This window comes from Canis lupus, chromosome 38, assembly GCF_011100685.1.
Source record: "Canis lupus familiaris isolate Mischka breed German Shepherd chromosome 38, alternate assembly UU_Cfam_GSD_1.0, whole genome shotgun sequence".
In the NCBI taxonomy this organism is placed as follows: Eukaryota; Metazoa; Chordata; class Mammalia; order Carnivora; family Canidae; genus Canis; species Canis lupus.
Window position 1 is genome coordinate 23,788,490 of NC_049259.1, and position 21,996 is coordinate 23,810,485.

Genomic DNA, 21,996 nt, shown 5'->3' on the forward strand with positions numbered 1-21,996 from the left:
ACACCTGCAGAGTGAATTTTAAAATCCGTGAGAGTCACAGGTGGACGTTATTGCCCCACGTAGTGGAAGGATTAGAATGAAGGCACCGAGGTGCCCACCTTGCAGAATCCAGGGGATGCCCCCCCTGCACCCTCCCCCCACAAGGACTGGAGAGCTGCCCGCTTCCGGTGATCCAGGGATCCTGTGATCCTGGGATCCTGGGATCCCGGGATCCCCTGAGGACCCGCATCTCCTGCGCAGCTCTCCGGCTGGACCTACCTCGCTGAAGGTTCTCCCCAGAAGCTCAGATCTTGAGGTCCTCTTCAGAAGGGTGCCGATCAGTATCCGTGTGGTTCCAGGAGGCAGACAAATCAGGGCAGCTCTCAGGAACTGGGCTGCGGCCACTGCAATCTCCGGGAAGCGAAGAATCTACTTCCCGAGATAAGAAAATGGCCTCGCAGAGTGACGAGTGACGGGGCCAGGCCGGGCGGGCCCAGCCCCAGAGGCCCCAGGAGCTCCTCTGAGACTCCTCCCACCCAGGTCTGTAGCTTTCTGTTTCCCTCGTGCGAGGAGCACAGCAGCTCTCTCTTAAACATCTTAGTCACCGTGAGTTCGAGCTAAATAATCATTTGTTTCATTTTTTTTTTTTTTTCAAACATCTGAATGCACTTGGGGCGTTAGACCTTCCCGAGGCAGCAGCTTCACTGCGGGGCAGCCGCCTCCAGGGCCCCTTAAGCGAGGCCATGAAGGAGGAGTGAGTCACCAACCGCGACATCCTCCTTTCCTGTTCACAGAGAGAGCGACCCGGGCTGTCACTAGGAGATGCTGGGGCAATTTTTCACGGGTAAGCACAATCGGCTAATCAGCTCGTAATGAACCCTGCAAATTCTGGTAGAGCAAGGAAGCTTCTAGAAGAGTTGAGGGCCTGCTAAATACTTTGTCTACAAAGCTTTTTTTTCTATATTGTACAGTGGGTGCAATTTGGAGAATTGTCACCCCGAGATGTCAAATAAAGGGAAGCAGTCGGCACGTGGCATGGTGGCCACCCGCTGGCTGACTTGCAGGAAAGAAGGGGCCCGCATGAGAAAGGTGGAGAAAACTGATGGGATTCACTGGAACCAGGTTTGTGGCTTTGAACTCTGGGCTTGAAAAACCCCTAAATGTGCAGGAAGGAGACCAGAGAAACCCAGGAGGGTCTGGCCGGTGCCCTGACTCTTTACTGCAGACTTTCGTGCAGTTTAGGTGGACGCATTGAGCTCTGCTAGCATGAAGAGGGGAAGGACTGGAGGGAGGCCAGAGGGAGGAGACCCAGGACAGGGCTATCAGGCTTCAGGCTGTTTCCTTTTCCCTGTGGAGGAAACTAGCTCCTGTGGAGTGATGCCCTCTGTCGTCTCTCCAGCAGAAGACACACACACTACAGCCCCAAACACAGGGAAGTGGGAACGATGCTCCTCTGTCCCTATGATGTAGTTTTGGAAGGTTGGCGAGGTCTGGAGCCGATGGCCAGGAAAGAATTCTCGAGAAGTCTTTGGTGCAATAAAGGTGATTTTACCAACGCACGGGGGGACGGACCACGGGCAGAAAGAGCTGCTGCCCGGGGGTTGTGAGGGATGGAGGATTATGTATTTGGGAGTACGGGGGAGCTAAGGGAAAAAGGGGGTGTCCAAAAGGACTTTGATAAGCTCAAGACCGTCAGGACGCTGGAGGCCCTGCCATTGTCAAGCTAGAGTGGTTTTTCCCTCTAGCAAGGTGTCAACATTAAGACAATCGGGACCTTCCCCCAGGACCGGGGTATTCCTCCCATCGCGGGTCCTTGTCCATAGGCTACAGATCCTAAAGAAATTTATCTCTGTTTACATTGACTCCTGCCTCAGTTTCCACATCACTCGTGGACGGGAGAGTGATGTTAAGGCTCCAGGAAATGGAGTTACGGGTCTCTGAGGTTTAGCCTGTGGATAAGAAAGCTTTTTCTTTGTAAATCACTGAGACATTGGCAAACTGAGGGAGACTCCTGTCTTGCCGGACTGTGATCTCTATTAATTAACGGTTTGGGTTTTTTCCTCCCGTTAGTTTTAGGGCAGCCAGAAGTGCCTGAGGAATGTCACACTTGGCCAAAGGCCGGACGGGGCTGGGTGGGTGCGTGTGGGTGTATCAGCTTTGCTTCGTCCTTGGCTTCCCTTCCTCTCTCTCATCACCTACGTGCATTTAGAATTTTAAAAAGTGGACCAAAGAAATGAAAAAACGACTATGCCTTTGCCCCGACTCCTGGTCAGTGGTCCAACAATCGGTGACTTGGGCCATTGTAGAGACACGCAGGGATTCACCAGGACCTCAACCTACTACAACGATGAGGGAGCAGAAGGTGAGCAGAGGACAAGGCACCAGCGGACAGCCCGAAACCCTGATGCCCCAGGTGGGACCTGCCTGAGGTCCTCGGGCACTCCTGGCTGCCCTAAAGATACCTTACGGAGATCACGGTCCTGCGAGACGTGCATCTCCCTCCGTTTACCAACACCTTAGTAATTTACAAGAATTAAAAGCATTTTTATCAATAACCTTGCTTCCAGAAGGAAATGTAGATACAATTAAATGTCCCGGTCACCTGTAGCCCAGGGGCAGAGACTTGAAGGGGCAGAGGGTCACGTTCCTTCGAGCAGCTCCCAACTGTCTTTTTTTTTTTTTTTTCATGTGGGTTATATGTTTTAATCCGTACAATAATACAAATTTTAGGGTTTATAATACTTATTTTGCTTAAAGCAGATTTAGTTAACTCATCATATGTTAACCCACATGGATTTATTTTTTTAATTTAAATTTTAGTTAGTGAACATACAGTTTAATATTGGTTTCTTGGGTAGAATTCGGGGATTCCTCACTTGTATACAACCCCAGTGCTCATTTTAACTATGTGTTAATAGGAGTCATATGTGGAATTGAAGAAAGGAAACCTATGAATGTATGGGAAGAGGGAAAGAAAACAATGAAAGAGGGAAACAAGCCATAACAGGCTCTTTAATGACCGAGAACTGCGGGTTGATAGAGGGAGATGCTTGGTGAATGGCCGGATGGATTAAGGTATTAAGGAGGGTACTGGTGTGACCAACTGTCTTTTTTTTTTAATAAATTTATTTTTTATTGGTGTTCAATTTTCCAACATATAGCATAACACCCAGTGCTCATCCCATCAAGTGCCCCCCTCAGTGCCCGTCACCCAGTCTCCTCCCTCCCGCCCTCCTCCCCTTCCACCACCCCTAGTTCGACCAACTGTCTTAATGTTGAGGCCTTGCTAGAGGGAAAAACGACCTTAACGTGACAATAACAAGGCCTCCAGGGGCTGTAGGTCCTCTTTACCATATGAAAATCCCTTTGAAGCCTCCCTTTTCCTTACCTCCCCCAACTCCCAAGAACGTAATCAGCCTCCCTCTCAACCCGGGGTCAGCTCTCTGTGCCCACGGGACCTGTCCTGGGGCTTTCATAGAACCTCCATTTTGCACCAAAGATGTCTCAATAATTCTTTTTTTAACTGTCAGCTCCGGACCTCACCCCACCACACCTCACCTACATTCCAAAACTACATCAAAAAGATCAGTGTTCCAGAATTTGCAAGGCCTCATTGCTGTCATGGTATCAGCCAACTGGGAAACCAGAGAACTCAATACTGGTGCTGTTGGTGGTGGTGGTGGGGATATCTGGGATCTGGGATATCTGTGTGACCTCCTGTCATCTCAAATCCTATCTCCTAGTTCTACTTGAGAGGATCACTTGAGATCCTCAGTCAAGAGTCCACCACCGGGTTGATGCCTTAAGTATGTGTCCCTGAGAGGAGAGGTCCTAAGGGGAGGAGTGAGAGAAGATAGAAGTGCAGCTGCACCAAGAAGTAACAGGCAGGTCCTTAAAAATTCCGTGCTGGACCTTGGGATCGAGATCCCGTAGCGAGCCCTACAGTCTCAGAGAAGAACACGGGAGGGGACGGCATGCTGGGTATCGTCCAGCCACAAGTCCCCGCCTCTGGCGCTTCCTGAAGGACCAGAACAGAACCTACTACTGAGTGAGCCTCAGCCACCGTCTTCATTTACACATTTACCACATTGTCAGCCACCTGAATTAATATCTTATAAGAACCAATGCTTGGCTATATTAATTTTCTTGATCTTTTCTGGTCTATTTTACTGTTCATCTCTTTGCTGTTGACTCTTCTGTTTTGTCTGTTTACCTGTGTTTCGTAGCAAAGTCAAATTTGTGTGTTGACTTCTGCTTACGGCGTCATTATTTCTATATACTATTAATTGTTCGCTTTGCTCCTTTTTTTCTAATGTCCTAAGACATGCATTTATATCAATTGTATTAGGACTCTCTTCTTTCAAATTAAAACACTTAACAGTAACAATTTTTTTTTTCCTGTCAGCACTACTTTTGCTTTGTTGCCTACGTTGTATGGTGTAGATTTTATTGTCCCTAATCATCTTTGGCATGTATTAAGTTATGGCTTATTTTAAAATGTGTCACATAGGGGATCCCCGGGGGGCTCAGCGGTTTAGTGCCGCCTTCAGCCCAGGGCCTGATCCTGGAGACCTGGGATCGAGTCCCACGTCGGGCTCCCTGCGTGGAGCCTGCTTCTCCCTCTGCCTGTGTCTCTGCCTCTCTCTCTCTCTGTGTTTCTCATATATAAATAAATAAAATCTTTTTTTAAAAAAAGTGTCACATAGTTTCAAGCAAGTTGAAAATGTCCTGGATATCATATTGTTGATTTCTAATTTAGTCCAGTGGTGGTCATTAAATATACGCTAAGATCCCAGAGGTGAGTTTTACGGAGACTCACTGTAAGTCCCTGCATATATCTCACTTTGGTGAGCATTCCACGTACACCTGAAGAGAATATGTAGTAGTTGGTTGTTTTTACGATGTTCTTTATATGAAAATTAGATCATATTGGTTGAATGTAGGCCTACAATTTTTCAGTTTCTTTTTTTTTTTCTTTTTTTTTTTTTTAGAATTTTTCCGTTTCTTTTCTGGTGATTTTCGTCTCGTCCTATCAATTCCTACATCAGAGCTTTTAAATATCTGTGATTGTTGATTTATCTTATACTGCACTAATGCTACTGGGTTTTGCTTTATAATTGGAAATTTAATTTGATGCTTTTCTTGAGTTATTATGAATTTCCAATAAATTGGCCACGGTATTTCCCAAGCTTCTCTTTTTGTCATGTTTCTAAGCAACCGTCTCTCATGTCAGAGCTTGGCTTAGGCTTTGTTAAGGTGGATGTGTGTAAATCCCAAGCTGTCTCCCTAGTTTCATGTATTTGTCATGACTCAACCTCAGACTCCTGTCAGGGATTGGTTTAGGGCTTTGTTAGTGTGTTTTATAACAGTCCCTACTCTGGTGCTTGGGCCTTCTTCCCCAGGATTCAGTCTTTCTGGTGTCAAGCTGGATGGCAAGGGTTTATATCTCTACTGAAGCCATCTGCAATGTCCCCAGCACTGCTTGCTCTCTTGTACCTCTATTGTTTTTTAGCTTTATTGAGATATAATTGACATATATCGTATGCATTCGTTTAAGACGCGTGTGTTGATCTGATATACTTACGTGTTGCAAAATGATCGACACTTTAGCCTTTGCTAACGCCTCCTTCATATCACATAATTGTCATTCCTTTCTTGTGCTGAGGACATCCAAGGTCTACTCTCTCAAGTATGTGATACATGATTATTAACTGTAATCACATGCTGTGCATTGCATCCCCAGAACCTACTCACTTTACACCTGGCAGTTTCTATGCTTTGACCAACACCTTCTCATTTCCTGCACACCCTGTGCCCCAACTTCTGGTAAGCAACACGTACTCTGTTTCAATGAGTTCAGCTTTTCTTTTGGATTCTACATATAAGTGAGATCGTACAGTATTTGTCTTCCTCCGTCTGAATTATTTCACTTAGCATAATGCCCTTTAGATCCAACCTTGCTGCAGATAGGAACATTTCCTTCTTTCCCATGGCTGATTAATATTCCATTGTGTATATATGCCACATTTTCTTTTTCCATACAGCCACTGATGGACACGTAGGTTATTTCCATATCTTAGCTATTGTGACTAATGCTACAATAAACATGAAGGTACACGTATATCTCTTCGATACCCTGTTATTACTTTTGGATGTCTACCCAAAAGTCATATTGCTGGATCATATAGGAATTCCATTTTTAGTTTTATGATGAACCTCCAGGCTTTTTTCCACAGTGGCTGCACCAGTTTGCATTGACATCAACAGTGCACGAGGGTTCTTTTTTTCCTACATCCTTGCCAGCATTGGTTAATTGGTTATCTCTTATATTTTTGATAATAGTCATTCTAACAGGTGTGAGGTGATGTCTCACTGTAGTTTTGATTTGCAGTTCCCTGATGATGGGTGATATTGAGCATCTTTTCATATACCTGTTGGCTTGATATGTCTTCCTCGGAAAAATGTCGATTAGTTCAACTGCCCATTTGTTAATCAGATTTTCTATTGTGGGGTTTTGTTTTTGTTTTGCTATTGAGTTGTGGGAGTTAATCCCTCATCAGATATATGGCTTGAAAATATTCCTCTGATTCCCGAGGTTGCTTTTTCATTACATCAGTTGTTTCTTTTGCTGTGTAGAAGTTTTTATTTGATGTAGTCCCACTTACTGGTTTTTGCTTTTGCTGCTTGTACTTTGATGTCATATCTCAGCCATTTCATTTCCTTAGGTGATATTTACTGTCACTTAGAGTAGATTTCATTCACTATCTCATAACTTTTTGCTCCTTGCGTGTCCCTCCTTGGTTCACGTGGGTCTGGAGTCCACACATCTAAAATATGAGAATAGGAAAAAAAATATGAGAATAGGAAAATACAGCTGAAGAGGTAATAATGTGATGTACCTTCAGATAGGGGGCTGGGACTAGATATTTCACAGCAGCTAGGGATAGGGAGGCTTCTGGAAAATATTGGCTCCATCTGTATAAATACAATCCAAGCACCAATGGTGCTTCCTCCAGAGAAACCAAGGACAGGAACACTCCCCTTCAGAGGGATATAATAGCAGAAAGGAGGTATTTCTTCTGGACCAAATAAACCTTTCCCCAAGGGACAGCACTCACTGATCTTCACATCGGCCGTGGGACCAACCTGCCTAACCTGAGGCGGACCCCAGTGAGGCCTTGTCCTCTGGAAGCCACAGTCAGGATTCAGACCCCCATGTTGGTGAGGTCCAGGACGCCCCACCCTGCGTGGCTCCCTGTGCACAAATCCGCCACCTGACCCGACTCACTCCTGGATTAAAGGGACCATATCTGCCACTTCGGTGGACAATGCCCTTTGAAAAAGGAAGTTTTATTTGTTTGTGTTATAAATGTGTGAGGTGGAAAATGTAATATTCTTAGAAAATACAGAAAAATAAAATAAGTAAACTTTATAAAATGTTTTACTTTTTGGATGTTATATGCAAACTGTAGTATTCCTAGGAAACAGAAGAATAGAAGATGGAAATTTTTATTTAAAAAGCAACCTAACTTACAGCTCAGATATAAAAACAAACAACAAAAAAGAGACCAACAAGCAAACAAAACAGACTCCTAAATACAGAGAACAAACTGATGGGTTCCAGAAGAGGAGGCAGGTGGGGGGATGAGTGAGAAGGCAGAGGATAGTAAAAGTACACTTATCATGATGAGCTCTGAGTAATGTAAAGAATTGTTGAATCATTATATTGTACACCTGAAACTAATATAACACTGTATGTTAAGTATAGTTGAATTGAAATAAATTTTAGAAATTAAAAAAAAATGTCTACATGCTGGGCCAATTCTACTGAATCTCTTATTGAAATGGAATTCTCAACCTTAGCAATATCGCTATTAAAAGTAGTTAATTGATTCAGAGGGATGGTTCTTTACTTCAACTGGTATAAAGACAAACATATAGACTGATGGAACAGAATAGAAAGCCCCGAAATAAACCCATGAATGTATAGGCAACTGTCTTTGACAAAGGTGCCAAAGATACACAACAAATAAATCACAATCTCTTCAACAAATGGTGTTGGGGAGACTGGATAGCTACATACAAAAAATGACATTGAACCCCCTACCTCATACCATGCACAAAAATCAACTCAAAATAATATGAACTTATATGCAGAAAACTCTAAAGACTGCACCATTAGACTAATATTCAGCCAAGTTGTGGATGAAAAGAAATCAACGCACAAAAATCAGTTTCACTTTTATACACTAACAAAATACAGTCCAGAAAGGAAATTAAGAAGCAATTTCATTTATAATGGCTTCAAAAATATGAAATACTTAGGAAAAAACTTAACCAAGGTGAAAGACTTGTACATTGAAAACTACAAAACATGATTAAAAGGAATAAGAGAAGACACAGACACATGGGAAGTCATCCTGTATTCATGGACTGGAAGACCTATTACGTTAAAGTATCAGTGGTACCCATAGTGATCTATAGGTTCAGTGCAATCCTTATCAGAATCCCAATGGCATTTCTTTTCAGATACAGAAAAAATCATGCTAAAATTCATATGAAATATCCAAAGCTTCCAAATAGTCCAAACAATCTTGAAAAAGAAGAGCAGATTTGGAAGGTCTCACATTTCTAATTTCAATCAAAACAGTGCAGGACTGGGATCCCTGGGTGGCGCAGCGGTTTGGCGCCTGCCTTTGGCCCAGGGCACGATCCTGGAGACCCGGGATCGAATCCCGCGTCGGGCTCCCGGTGCATGGAGCCTGCTTCTCCCTCTGCCCGTGTCTCTGCCTCTATCTCTCTCTCTCTCTCTCTGTGTGTGTGTGTGACTATCATAAATAAATAAAAAATTAAAAAAAAAAAACAGTGCAGGACTGGCATAAAGACAGACATGGAATGGAAATGGAAAACCAGATGGAAAACCAGAGCACAGAAATAAACCCTTACCACCTATGGTAAGGTCAAATGATTTTTTTAAGTCATACTTTTTAAATTGAAGGATCATTGGCGTGCAATGTTTTCTTAGTTTCAGGTGTGCAACATAGTAATTCAACAATTGTATACATTATGCAGTGCTCACCACTCATGTAGTTACCGACTGTCACCACACACAATTATTACAGTATTATTGGCTATATTCCTAGTGCTGAGTAGACTTATTTACTTTATACTTGGAAGTTTGTGCCAGTTAATCCTCTTCACCTGTTTCACTCATCCCCCTCCAGCAACCCTCAGTTGTTCTCAGCATTCGTGAATCTGTTTCCTTTTTATTTTTATTTTTGTCAAAAATAGTGTTGGGCAGTCAGGATATTAATATGCAAATGAATGAAATTGGACTTATGCCATATACAGAAGTTAACTCAAATAAATTAAATCTAAACATAAGAGCTAAAATGATAAAACTGTCAGAAAACATCAGGGAAAGGCTTCTGACCTTGGAGTTGGCAATGGTTTCTTCAATGTGACACCCAATGCACAGTTAACAAAAGAAAAACACATAACTCTGTCCACATCAAAATGAAAACCTTCTGTGCATCAAACTTACACAATCAACAGAGAGAAAAGGAAACCTTTTCCTTTGGAATGACAGAAAATGTTTTCAAATTGTATATCTGCTAAGGGATTAATGTCTAGAATATATGAAAGCTCCTATAACTCAGTGAAAAACAATCTGATATTACAATGAGCAAAGAACTTGAGTAGACTTATTTTAGTACTATACAAATGAACAATAAGCATAGGAGAAAATGCTCAATAATAATCAATGCTCATTACAGAATTATCATTATGGAAATTGAAATAAAGCACAGTGAGATACCATAGCACATTCACTAGGATGGCTGCTACCAGAGAGAAAATAGCAAGAATCAGTCAGGATGGAGAGAAGTCACAAAGCTTGTGCAGTGGCTGGAAATGTAAAATAGTGCAATGGTTATGCAAACAATATGAACCCTCAAAAAATTTTAAAAAAAGAATTATTATGATCCAGGAATTTTATTTCTAGGCATATAGGCACAAAGAAGCAAAAGCAGAAACTGAAAGAAACATCTACACACCCATGTTTGTTACAGCAGCATTCACAACCACTGGAACATGAAAGCAATACAAGTGTCCATTAATGGGTGAGTGGATAAATAAAATGTGTTATATAATACAATGGAGTATTATTCCACCTTAAAAAGGAAGGAAATTCTCATCACAAAGCACATTCTTAATCCCCACCCCCTATTTCACCCGTTCCCTTCCCATCGCCCCTCTGGCAACCACCAGTTTGTTCTTTGTATTTGAGTCTGTTTTTTATTGCACATCTGAAACTAATGTACATTAACTATACCTGAATTAAAATAAGTACATAAATAAATGTGATCATTCATAGCAAAAAGAAAAATAAAGGAAATTTTGTCATCTGATCAACATGGATAAACTTTGAGGGCACTATGCTAAGTGATGGAAGATGGTCACAAAAAGACCAAAGACTGACTACATGATTGTACTTGTATGAGGCATCAAGAGTCTTCAAATCACTGAGACAGAAAGCAGTGTTTCTGGTGTTTTCTAGAAGCTGGGGGAAGGAGGATGGGGAACTTGTTCATCGGGGACAGAGTTTCAGTTTTGCAAGATGAAAAGAGGTCTGCAGCAGAGGTCACACAACCGTGTAAACGCACACAACACTACTGAACAGTCTACTTAACACTGGTGAAGAGGGTACATTTTACATGTTTTTCCCCAATTAAAATTAATCTCAGATTCAAAGCTTCAGAGGTGGGGCAACACAAAGGCTCAACAACCCTTCAACAAAAACTATTCAACAGGAAAGAATAAGGCCAAGAAGCGTTGGGGGCCAACAAGGAAGGAAGTAAAAGAGAATGAACACCTTCATCTGCAGCCTTACAAATAAGCCAGAACCAAAGAGAAGAAACCAAAGAGAAGTACATCCACATGGTAACTGGACAGTAGGAGCCAGAGGTAGGAGAGTTTGCTACGGCCTTTGTCTTTAAGGAGAAGATAGATAAAAAAATGTTAAAGAAATTTGGCAAGAAGGGAGAAAAAGAAAGCAGACTGAAATGAACTAAGATGTCAGAATCTAATTAAAACATACTCATAAAATGTGTATATAAATGGACCAAACTCACCAGCTCAGAGATAAGTGTCTTCAATTTGGATTAAAAATAAATCCAGCTATACAACCTTGAGAAGATGCACATAAGGCATTAAGTCACTTAACAAAAACTTGGAAAGTTATATTATTCAAACCTTAACTTGAAGAAAGCCAGTTTAACAGTGTAGCTTATCATAAAGTTCTAGAAAGAAATTGTCAGTACAGACGGAGTTTCACCACGTGATGACAAAATATTCAACCCCCAAGAAAATAGAAGTTAAATTATGTACTTATGTACATAAATAGATATTAATAGATAATAATAATAAATAATAAATAATAAATAGATAATAATAATAAAATAGATACGTATATAATTTGTTATCACTTTACATGACTCAGTAGGGCAGCATACAGTAAATTTGTTTTCTTTATTTTCATATACACACATAGTATATAAATACTTGTATAGATAGGCAAACTATATATGAAAATATATGGTTGAAATCAAGACGATGACAGAAATTGACAAAATCACCATCAGAGTTGGAGACTTTACCATCTCTCCATTCCTGGAAGGACAAAGTACAAAATAGTTAAGATTTAGATTCAGATTTGGCCAACACAATTAACAAGCTTAAGAACCTTTATCTAACTTACAGGCTGCTGAATCCCACATTTATGGACTCTTCTCAAGCACACATGAAATAATTAAAAGATATTCATCGTGTACCAGGCCATACATCGTCAACATATATCCCAAAGCTAGATGTATTTGAGATTTTTCCTCACCCTTTGGCATCAATGTATGTTGTCTCAGAGTAAAGGAGCAGCCATCCCAAAAAGGGTGGAGGTAGTGCCTCTCGTCCTTGTCATAGAATGAAACTCAAAATAAAATTAAACAGACTCATGAAAAAGTAAAGAAGCCACATTTTGGTGCAACCGTGTTTGTGGAAGTGAGACATGATTTCCTGGTGCATAATTGGGATAATTGCCTTAGTATTAAGACGCATAACACAGGTCCATGTCCCCATTTATCTTTTGCTTAATATTAGCTCATGATGGTTTTCTCCCACTGCTGTCTTGCCCAACAGCTGCCACCAAGTTTCCTGTTCATCCTCCCGTGGACAAAAACGAAGCTTTCCCCTAATTGCCCATGGATGCCAGGACTTCTGGGAATTAATGTTCGACTTGCAGTTGTCGAAAAATGTTGCCCTTTGTTCGGGCCTCAGTGTGGTAGAAGGAAAGATGTCTATTTTCCACCTAGATGGAGGGAGGATCAGAACCAGCTTTCACTTTTCTGCGTACTGTTGATACAGCCCTGTTCCCCGACAGTCCCATTAATTATGTGACTGTGCGGTTCCCCACTGGGGGCCCGGGGCTCTCCTGGAGAAAGTCTCACACATCGCACCTCCCTGGAGACGTCCTCTGTGGCGGTCCTCAGAGACGCAGGGGCACTGCCTTCTCTGAATGAAAAAAAAAATGACAGAAAAGCTCTGTAAAGTCTACTTCAGGATATTATAATCTTATGACGGGTGGAGAAAATGATGTTTTCTGAAATATCACAAGGGAGAAAGGGCCCTGGGCAGAGTCACTTAAAGACCTGGCTGCTGGCGTTCATCTCACACCATGCCAACATCTGAGGACAACGGGGTCACGTATTCAGGGGCGGTTTTGAGGCTCCACCTCTCCGACTTGTCGGTCTCTATTTCAGCAGCTCCAGACACTGAAGTTTGCTGTCTATAAATAGTAATCTTGCACAAGGAGAAACAATAGTTACATAATCCCTCTTTGCTTTTTGCTTTTGACTTCAAGCATCAGTAGCTGAAGGGAGTTTGAACTTTGGAATTTTTTTTCTAATGTGGGTTATTAGAAACCTATAGGCCCTTGAATGAGGCTTAGCATATCACGCGGGTGTGGGGTGCCCCCTGGCTGCATCCCCCTGTGCACCTGTTCAAGGACCGGCAGTGGCAGGAGAGGTTGGGAGAGGCCTCTCTTTCTATGAGCACTTGACTGCATCTTCTGGGATGGGCGTGGGCCTTCTATGACATTGCTTTGGTATTTTTTTTTTTTCATTGCTTTGGTTTAAATGGTCCCTAAGCATGCACCCAATTTTTAATTTCTTTTTTAAAAGATTTATTTATTTATTTATTTATTTATTTATTTATTTATTTATTTATTTATGAGAGAAGCACAGAGAGAGAGGCAGAGACACAGGCAGAGGGAGAAGCAGGCTCCACACAGGGAGCCCGACGTGGGACTTGATCCTGGGTCCCCAGGATCATGCCCTGGGGCCAAAGGCAGGCGCTAAACCACTGCGCCACCGAGGAATCCCCCACCCAATTTTTAATAATTGGCAAACCTGAAGCTTCACAGAGATAGAAGATCATTATGAATACAAGTCCTTACTCGAACAAATCAAAGGAGTTTGGCCCTACTGCCTTTTGACTAGGCTGCATTGCCTCAGTGATTAAAGTCATGGTCATGCACGCTTTCTGCGAGAATCATGGGTAAATACGAACGGGTAGAGAACTCCTATTATGACAGTATTGAAGCCTTGAAAAGTCTGGAAGAGCACTGAGCATCTTGAAGATTAGGGGGCCTGATAAACCCTTTGTGCTGTAGGGTTTTTTGTTTGTTTGTTTTGTTTTGTTTTGTTTTGTTTTGTTTTGTGACGCAGTGGTTGCATTTCTGGAGTAGCGTCAAACCTGAGACGTCAAACAAATGGCATAAGTCAGGAGACGGTATTGGGTTGTTTTGGGTTTTTTAAAGATTTTTATTTATTCATGAGAGGCAGAGACAAGGCAGAGGGAGAAGCAGGCTCCCTGCAGGGAGCCCAAGGCGGGACTCCATCCCAGGGCCCGGGGTCATGCCCTGAACTGAAGGCAGAGGCTCAGCCGTGGAGCTTTCCAGGCACCCCACAGGAGACAGTATTGTGACAAACCACCACCTGATCTTCCATAAGGATGAGGCTCCCCCAAAGCTAATGTAGGCAAATGTTCAGAGGCCGTCTACAGAAAGGAAGAAAGCTGCCTGAATCCAAACCAACATCATCCATAGACTCAGCCCATTACTCAGTGCTGAAAGGAGATGAGCCGTCAAGCCATGAAAAGACATGGAGGTACCTCAACTGCATGTTATTAAGTGGAAGAAGCCAATCTGAAAAGGCTCCCAGCTGACTAATTTCAACTTTGTGACATTCTGGAAAAGGGTCTAGCTAAACTGCACTACACCCCATAACTGCTAACTTGTGGGAGTGGAATTCAAATTCCAGGTTTTTCCGACGGCGTGTGCTTCCATGTGGTTACTGGCCCCTGCCAGCGGGAGGCACGGAGCCGCGTGTGCACGGGTAGGTGGGTGCACAAACAAGCAGGGGGATGCTGACAGGCAGCTGATCAGAACCACTGGATTTTTTTTCTAGAAGGAAATGGTGACTTTTTTTTTTTTTACAAAAGGAAATGAGAATTTAAAAACTGATCTAAAAGAGTAAATCATGTGGCAATACCTTCCTGTGTTTGGACTCAGATGGCGTGCACCCCTCTTGGCGGGGCGGGGGCACATCTTTGACTATCCCTCTTTCTCTTTCACTTCCTTCCCTTAAGAGACTTTTATTTTTTTTTTAAGCATAAGTCAACCTACTGTTGATTCCTGATGCTGTTTTCCTGGGCATCAGAATGAAAAATGTATTGTGTATGTGGCTCATAAAATTGGGGTTCAAAGAAACCACGTAATTGATAAAATCCATCTCCATATTTCATGTGCTACAAAACAGGGGGCCGGGGAAAGGGTGTGAGTGAGTCTGGGGCCATGAGTCAGTGCAGGCTCAGGCCTGTCGCCGTGGCCCGCGGGTGGATAGAGCTGCCCGTGAGCACAGGGGAGCACAGGGGACAGGCTCTTGCACGTGGCTCGGGCAGGCCGGGGACCCTGGTGCGACCCAGGCCTGGGGGTGGAGGACTCTCAGAGGCGCCTTGTGCTACAGCTGCTTTCCACATCCTGCTCTGCAGCCCCGTGTTCCCAATTAGTATTAAATGAAGGCGGCAGGGAGAGGCCTGAGGCTCTCCAAGTGTCTGCTGCACGACTCAGCGGGAGAAGGCCTCTGGAAAAAAAAAAAAAAAAAACACGTTGCTAATTAGCACCATTGAGGCTGTGCCTCCTGAGGCCTCTGGGAGGCCCCTGGGAGCAGCACCGGGCCTCACCTCGGCCGCCTGCAGCTCAATTAAGCAGCTTGTTTGCCTTCTTATTAGCAAACTTGTTAGCGCCTTGCTTGTCCCCTGAGCCACTCACTCGCTCGCTCGCTCGCCAGGGAGAAAAGCTTGGTGCAGGGATTCCTTGGCCGGGTGGGTCTGGCCGTCCAGGGATCCGGGTGCTGGGACAGGCTTTGCGGGGTGGGAGCAGTGCCCCCGTGGGCCCGAGGCTCCCCGAGGCTCCCCTGCTTGGCCCAGGGCAGCAGAGGCGACCGCTGGCTTGGTTAGGGACCCGGAATTCAGCGCCACTGCCTGAGACCAGCGGAGAAGCCAGGGACAGTAAGGCTCGGCCCAGACAGCTGCTCAGGGTTGGGGCTCAGCGTCCTGCTGCTGGGGGGCAGCAGAGTCTCCGGGCCCAGTGCCGCAGAGCCCCCACCACGGTAGCACCTTGTAGCTGAGCGAGGCCCTCCCCTTGGCCTCCTCTAGGCCTCAGGTGCTGTCCGGCCCCTCCCCGGCCCCGAGCATTCCCTCAGGCCCCACCTGCGGGCACAACTCTGGGCCCCCTGCCCCCCATCTCAGGAGCCTCTGCACTGAGCAAGGTCAGACAGGGCACCTGTTGACCCCCCATCCAGGAGGGGGAGGTCTGAGGCCCTGGGAGCCTCCCCAGAATGGAGACCTCGCAGATGGAGGGTGGGTTAGCCCTTGTTCAGGAAGCTCAGTTGAAATGACAAAGTTGCCTGATCTGGGAGCTCCTGGGTGGCTCGGCCCTTGAGCCTCTGCCTCCGGCCCAGGGCGTGACCTCAGGGTCCCGGGATCGAGTCCCGCATTGGGCTCCCTGCAAGAAGCCTGCTTCTCCCTCTGCCTCTCTCTCTGTGGTGTCTCTCATGAATAAATAAATAAAATCTTTAAAACAAAACAAAAAACAAAGCTGACTGACCTTTCAGCCCGCTCAAGACCAACCATCAGTAATTTTATTCAATGCTTATACATCTACCACCAACACATCGGTAGCAATGACAGAGATGCTATTTGAAGGCCCAGGGAAGTGGGTGTATGAGCTCATACGTAAGGAAACTGAGGCTCAGAGTGTTCCACGACCAGTCTAGGGAACGGGTGGACCTAGTGTTGGTGGCCAGGTGAGGTGGGGAGGAGGACATTCTAGGTTAGGGACCAATACAGGCAGGTGAGCAGATGGGCTCCTTGATCAGTCTGGAATCACCGGAGAAGAAGGCATGTAAGTGGGACACACAACAGGGCGATGGGTTCAGAAAGCGCTAGGGCCCATCATCGCCCTGGTCCTACCTTCTGCACCTGCCAGGAGACTCACCTGCAGCGTGTCAGTGCGCCCAGTTTCCATTAGACACAGAAAAGAGTCGTCGGCCTGTCGAAGCTCAGACCTGCCCGTTCCCGCTCCCCGGGGCTCCCCTGCCAGGAGTGAGTTTATAAATAAGTCAGGCCACCATCCAGCCCTTGGGCCCTGGACCCCAATCCAGACACCCGAGGCCAGGCTCTTGTTTGTCCTGAGGAGGGCGCTCATCCTATCACCTGCGGAGCGTGCACGCGGGTCTGTGTCTGCTGCAGGTGTGCGGGCAGCTGGGGACCAGGATGCTTCTTCCTCCCTCATCCATTCAGCAACTGCAGCCTCGCCCAGCAGGAAGCAGACTCTCTTGAAGGATCAGTCAAGAAACTCAGGAAACCATCTGATTCCATATTTTCAAATAAATAGCTTTAGAACCATAACACCTGAAGCAGGTATGTACAAGGTAGAAAACAGACTCAAGGGGGGATCCCTGGGTGGCTCAGTAGTTTGGCGCCTGCCTTTGGTCCAGGGAGCAATCCTGGGGACCGGGGATCGAGTCCCACGTTGGGTTCCCTGCATGGAGCCTGCTTCTCCCTCTGCCTGTGTCTCTGCCTCTCTCTCTCTATGTCTATCATGAATAAATAAATAAAATCTTTAAAAAAAACAGAAAGAAAACAGACTCAAATAGAAAGTAGAAGTGGGGACTGGAAGCCCTGGCCACTCTCTACACCCTCTTTTCTCCCCTGGCTTCCAGCAAGTCCCTCCATCGAGATCATATAGTTCAGTTTGTTTTTACTTTTCAGACCAATGAGCCGAGGGCCAGGGGGGTCACAGTCTCCTGCTGAGGATACACAGCTCGATGATGACAAAGACGGGACTGGAACATGGCAGAGACAGGTCACCATCCTCAGAGAATTGTTTTTCTGTTCAAATGACCAAAAAAAAAAAAAAAAAAAAAAAATCCCAAAGATTCCTGGAGCTGCTGTGAAGAGACATAGACCAAAGCCCAGGTCCTGATCCACTCCCGCGGCCTCACTCGCTCTGCCCAGCCAGAGCTGCCGCGTGGGGCTGTGCACACTCCCTCCTGCTTCCAGAGCTTGGATTCTGTGACTGCAACACATCTCAGAGAAAGCGGGGCCACTCTGGAAAACTGTGCGGAGGTTCCCCAAAGGGGTACAAATAGAGCTGCCCTACGACCCAGCAATTGCATTGCTGGGGATTCACCCCAAAGATACGGATGCAGTGAAACGCCGGGACATCTGCACCCCGATGTTCACAGCAGCCATGTCCACAATAGCCACACTGTGGAAGGAGCCTCGGTGTCCATGGACAGATAATAGATAGAGAAGCTGTGGTCTATGGATACAGTGGGATATTCCTCAGCCATTAGAAACGACAAATACCCCCCATTTGCTTCAAGGTGGATGGACCTGGAGGGTATGATGCTGAGTGAATAAGTCAATCAGAGAAGGACAGTTATTATATGGTCTCACTCATACGGGGAATATAAGAAATAGGGAAAGGGAATAAAGGGGAAAGGAGAGAAAATGAGTGGGAAATATCAGGGAGGGAGACAGAACATGAGAGACTCCTAAGTCTGGGAAATGAACAAAGGGTAGTGGAAGGGGAGGTGGGCAGGGGTTTGGGGTGACTGGATGACGGGCTCTGAGGGGTGCACTTGGTGGGATGAGCACTGGGTGATATGCTATATGTTGGCAAGTTGAATTTAAATAAAATTTAAAAAAATTAAAGAAAGCAGGGCCCGAAGTGGGCCCAGGAGGAAAGGTCCACATATCCAGAGCAGAGAGGGGGAGGTGTTGGCCCAACATAACCTCTCTCCAAACATCCATTTTTCTCGTCGTTTAATAGAAATACAGAACGATCCCCCCACACCGTTCTCTAAGGGTTAAAGGAAGCCACGCTCGCGGGGGCCTCACGCGGAGTGTTCCTGACGGCGAGGGCTCTTCCGTAACAGTAGGGCCGTCTTACTGTCCCGGAGCAGGGCCAGGTAGTGGCTACAGAAGGGCCTCCGAAGCCCGGGTCCCTGACTCCATCAATCATCATCTCGACCCCCTTCCTGCGCCGTGACCTTGGACGAGGCTCTCCACCGCATCTGGCAAAGGAGGCCCCCAGTGGCATCGTGTCTAAGTCGTTCTTGTGAGGGTTAAATGACTTTGTATTCGGGAAGCACGTAGACAGGTAAACACGGCGTAAGAGATGGTGGTCACTTCAGATTTGCCGTGTAGGGTTCTGCGGTGGGAACTCCTCTCCTAGAGCCCGGGTGGCTGCGGACCTCCCGCTGCCGTCACGTGTGGGTCAGTGGAATTGCTAAGACTCCAAATCAAGTGCTCTCCTCTGGATCTCGGTTTCCAAAATCACCCGGGAACCTCATGTGTGTTTCTCTGTGCGCTTGCAAAATCGCCACTCAGCCCTAATGCACAGCTTTGGGGTCTTGGGCCTCTTGTCCATCCTTCCGTTCTCCTGCACTGTGCTCTCTCAGCATCTCGTCCTGGGGGGCACCCATGGGACACCATCCTGGGGGCACCGTCCCGGGGGCAGGCCCAAAGCATCTCCAGCGATGGCTCAGCACCGTGCGGTGACCAAAGGGCCCTGGGTGCTGCTGTGGGGACGTCTGCACACCAACAAGTCAGGGCAGCACGTGTCCCACCATGACCCCTGCTGTGGAGCCGCATGTCCGGCCATGGACGGGTGAGTGAGAAAGGAAGGAAGGAAGGGATGATTGGACTTCCTGAAGACAGAGTGAGGATGACGTGACGAGGTCCCCTTCTCCCCACCCAGTCATTTGTCTCCTCCACCTCAGTGCAGTGCTCCAGGCTCACCCTCTCTCTTACCCCCGGGCTTTTTGAGGTCTCTCTGTTCAGACTGCCCCACCAGGTGCACACGGGAGGCCAGCCCCTGGCTCCCCTCCCTGCATGGCTCCCCTTGAGCAGCAGTGCACAGCCCCAGGACCCCCGTGCCCTGGGCAGCGGCTCTGCTCAGCAAGCAGCCTTTCTGCTCACCTCACTGCGTTTTACAAATGCCACTTTGTCCCCTTTTGCTGTGATGCAGAAAGAAGTTGGAAACGACGCATCCATGTGACTCACTGGGTCTTTGACGCAGGGCCAGCTCTTTGGTTCCTTCCTTCTTCTACATTCACATCAGTGCTATTACTCTCGGAGGAGAGAAATAAGTAATACATTTATTTCTACATGCCGTTTATGTATACCTATTTCTATCTATAGGACACATGTGTACCTATTTCTATAGACTGTATGTGCTATTTACATACTTATATACACGTATATATGATTATTTCTGTATGCCATATCCTATATATCTCTATGTATTATATATATATATACTCACCTACACACACTAACATATATAGATATATATATATACTTTATTTTGACTTATTTCTCTCTTTCTGAAGTGATAACCTGATGTCCACATGGTCTTCCCAGAAAAAGCTAGAGAATGGTATGCATATGTACAAAGACACACATATTCAGACCACAAACTCTGCAGTGGTATTAAAGCTAACATTCTATCACCCAGATGCTTAAACAGTTTATCCATTAAATAAACCCATATTTTTTTAAGATTTTATTTATTCATTCATGAGAGACAGAGAGAGAGACAGAGAGAGAGAGAGAGAAAGAGAGAGAGAGAGAGAGAGAGGCACAGGCACAGGCAGAGGGAGAAGCAGGCTCCATGCAGGGAGCCTGATGCAGGTCTCGATCCTAGGTCTCCAGGATCACACCCTGGGCCGAAGGTGGTGCTAAACCGCTGAGCCACCCAGGGATCCCCAAACCCAGATATTTTTAAGAATGAAGCAGGGCACTACTAATAATTATCCTTGGGAAATAGGCATTGACCAAACTCGCTTGGGCAAACCAGGGTAGGATCGCACCACGTCACTATATTAACATGGGTTTAAAAAATATTTTTCTTGATAGATAATATACCTACATCATCAAAAATTTCTTAAAAACACTTTAAATTGCATATGCAGCAGAGCATTTCTCCAACCCGTGTCCATCTGCCCCTTTCTGTCCTTGCCAGCCCTCATCCCCACGAAAGGAAACAACTTTCCCAAGTGCTTCCTACAACCCTGCAAAAGTGTTTCTTTATGCAAAAACAAGTAAATGTAGAGTATTCTCATATGTGCTCTGGAGATCTCCAGAATATTCCACATCGCTGTAGAAATGGCCTGTTGATAACTGGCTCCACGGTAATTCCATTGTGCGTTTAGTTTATCCAGTCCCTTATGGGAAGGGTCATGGGTCGCTTCCAGTCTTGCCGTTACAAATGGAATTACGGAAGAACTCGGGGCACACATCAGTTCAGATAGCAGAGATCTCTGAGAGACAGAGGCTGGAAGCGGGATTGCTGTGCACAAGCGAGTGCGTAGCCCACCTAAGTCTTGCTAGATTTTCCTCCAAATGTATCACGCTGTTCTCTACTCCCACGAGCAATGCGTGAGACTGGTTCCCCGCAGTCTTGCCAACAAAGGGTGTTTTTAGACTACTGGATCCTTGTCAATCCGAAGGTGAGGAAAGCACCTCAATGTATTTAAATTTCTGTGAATCTTATTATGAGTCAGGTTGAATATTTCTTCATACACTTAAGTGTCTCTGTTGTTTTATAAATGCCTATTTTGGGGTCTGTCTCCCTCACTCCAAATTAAGCATCTTGAAGAAAGAGATGATGTTTTATACATCTCATACATTCCTTAATAGCGTAGAAAATTTTTAAAAATAAATATATTTAATTAATGAGTAACAGAATCATTGTGCTTTTCCTCCTCCTCATACTATTTAAGCTGCTTTTGATAATAATTTTTCTATCCTTTGGATCACTTTTTTTTCCTTTAAAGAACAATATCGTATGTAACTATCTCCATAAAACAGAATATTTGGATGAACAAAAATGAAAGAAATCACGTATACAATTGTTTTCAACACTACCTTGTTCTCTCTTGCTGCTTGTAAGTATTTGATGGAGGCATCGAAAGGTACCTCTTGCTCTTGCTCTGTGTCTAATACAGAATAAATATTAGTGAGCACGCCCTGTGGTGGAGGGTGACGTGAAGAAGATAAATAAATGTCTTCCCCAGCCAAGCAAAGCCTACACTTAAAATGCTCCAATTTTTATTTTCTTTCTTCTTGCCACTTTTAACTTGAACACCCCAGTCCTTATTCATAAATACCGCCAAATCTTTAGCACTAATTATTGCATTGATCTGGGTTTGTGTATTAACTTCTTATAAATACATGTGTGTGTCCCGTTGATTGCTTTTCTGCAGGCAAACACACAGTCATTATGATATACTCTTACTGCAGAGCCGGGTGATATGCAATCGGGCACTATAAAGCGAGGGGGAGATCTGTCTCAGAATCTCACAAATCGGGATCCCTGGGTGGCGCAGCGGT

At 45.2% G+C, this 21,996-nt stretch overlaps 1 long non-coding RNA gene across 4 annotated transcripts; it reads left to right on the forward strand.

The window, feature by feature from the left end:
- The first annotated feature begins 529 nt into the window (after positions 1-529).
- On the forward strand, positions 530-10,226 carry LOC119877934. 4 transcript variants are annotated; one of them, XR_005385840.1, is made up of 3 exons: positions 530-823; positions 951-1,101; positions 3,723-5,167. It is a non-coding gene; the product is annotated as an uncharacterized LOC119877934 (long non-coding RNA). The 4 variants fall into 4 exon arrangements; XR_005385842.1 differs by lacking the exon at positions 951-1,101 and adding an exon at positions 2,898-3,054; XR_005385843.1 differs by lacking the exons at positions 951-1,101; positions 3,723-5,167 and adding an exon at positions 9,983-10,226.
- Positions 10,227-21,996: the final 11,770 nt, after the last annotated feature.